Source organism: Camelina sativa, chromosome 6, assembly GCF_000633955.1.
Source record: "Camelina sativa cultivar DH55 chromosome 6, Cs, whole genome shotgun sequence".
Taxonomy (NCBI): domain Eukaryota; kingdom Viridiplantae; phylum Streptophyta; class Magnoliopsida; order Brassicales; family Brassicaceae; genus Camelina; species Camelina sativa.
The window spans coordinates 22,866,988-22,868,867 of record NC_025690.1 but is presented as its reverse complement, the minus strand read 5'-3'; positions in this window follow the sequence as shown (position 1 = coordinate 22,868,867).

Genomic DNA, 1,880 nt, shown 5'->3' with positions numbered 1-1,880 from the left:
TATGGTCTTAATACGTTGAACCAAACCTCAGCCATTATTTTTAAAAGATACGACCGTACCTTGAGATCTATTTTGAGAATATTAACAGCTCGACTTGTCGACAAAAATAATAAGAAACAATTCGAGTGATATAACTTTTGCATCATCCGATAACTTCGATCGTTTGTGCGATGTCATTTTTCCCTCTGAAATTTTTTTTTGGATTTTAAAAATTAGTTACATGTAAAGTAACTAGAGTAGAAACGTTTTCTGCTTTTAATATCTCTACCAAATTGCTAACATGAAACTCATAATCCTTTTTTTTTTTTTTTTTATTTTTATAATCCTAAGTCCTAACATAATCCAGTTAGTACATTTCTTGGATACTATTCAATGTGATTTTCGTTAGACAACAATAAAATCTTCGTAATGCATGAAGAATATATAATTTTATATAAAAAATATGTTTCGGCATTGTAGATGTCTCGAAAACACATGAACCCTCCTCTATACAGACTGACTCAAATCTCTCTTTATAAGTTTTCGGTACAAACGTAATGGCGTATACTAGACATGCCACTAGTTTGTGATATTGGAGTAAATACTAGGAAAATATTCCAAATTTGTACTCTTGGATGATAAAAAAGGGGGGAAAAAGTTAGTGGCTATTTCAAGAGATTCTAATGATTCTACGGATCAATGTTTATTTTAACCTTCTTTATGGTTTTCAATATTATAGAAGTGGCATTTTATGGAAAAAGCTATGCTCTAATTACAACCATTAGCTTATCCTAAACGAAGATGCTAGGTTCCTATGTTAACGATTACTGCTTTTTTTCAATAGCCATTTAATAGCTATGCTCTTATTACCACTAACACCTAGCATTTTTTAAACAAGAGATTTTTTAGGAAAAAAAATATTTACAGATGACAGTTTTGTTTTGTGCATTTGACAATAGCGATGAACGGTTATGTATATATATGTTTACATACTAACTCTTTTAAGTGTAATATTAAGTTGAAAATCTAAGCGTGGTCCTTATTATTTTGCTTGTCCCCGGCCGAGATTGGTTTCTGGTTTCATCAGTAAAATACTTAACCGAATTTCAAAATGCCCTTACAAGCGATGTTAGGACAGAATATACGGTATATGGCCAGTGCCCCTCCGATAGAACACAAGGCCAATGAAAAGGCAATATTACACACCAAATCTTTATATTTTATGTTACGTCTTATATAATACAATAAATAAAGATTTTTTTATATGATTAGGTTCGTGTAACTCTACCAACAAAAAAATCTCCATTTGATTATAAAGTTCGCAATAAACTCCTTTCTATAACGCCACAACAAATTATATTATATATCTGTATTTTTGTTGGTTTGGAATTAGTGTTATTATATCAGGGTATAGTACCAAATCTTTTTTTTTTTTTTTTTATAAAATGTGAATTATATTACCCCAGGGAAAGAGTTTATTTGCAGAAGTTGCTACAGCCCAAAAAAAAATAAAAAGCCATAGAAACAAAGATTTAATAGATTAAGGGGTTCTAAAAGAGAACTATGAATGGGCAAACCATTGGGATAAGAGGCGACCACACCCTTTACGGTACCGTCGCGTTAAAAGAATGTCCCTGACACTTCTATCGACTTGGGAGAAAATCGAAGAAGGGGAGGCCGTGATATGATCATGAATTCTGATGTTTCTTTCCTTCCATAGGTGGAACACTGTCGCTTGCACTGCAATCTTTTTCAAAGTGGTGGAGAGACCAGGGGTTTTGGACAGAAGCCAAGTGATTAAGGTTGACCAAGATACAAAGCAACAAACTGGTTGACCGAGCTTCCTCAAAATAAGCTGCCAGACTTCCTCTGAGAAGGCACAATGGAGCATAAGATGATCC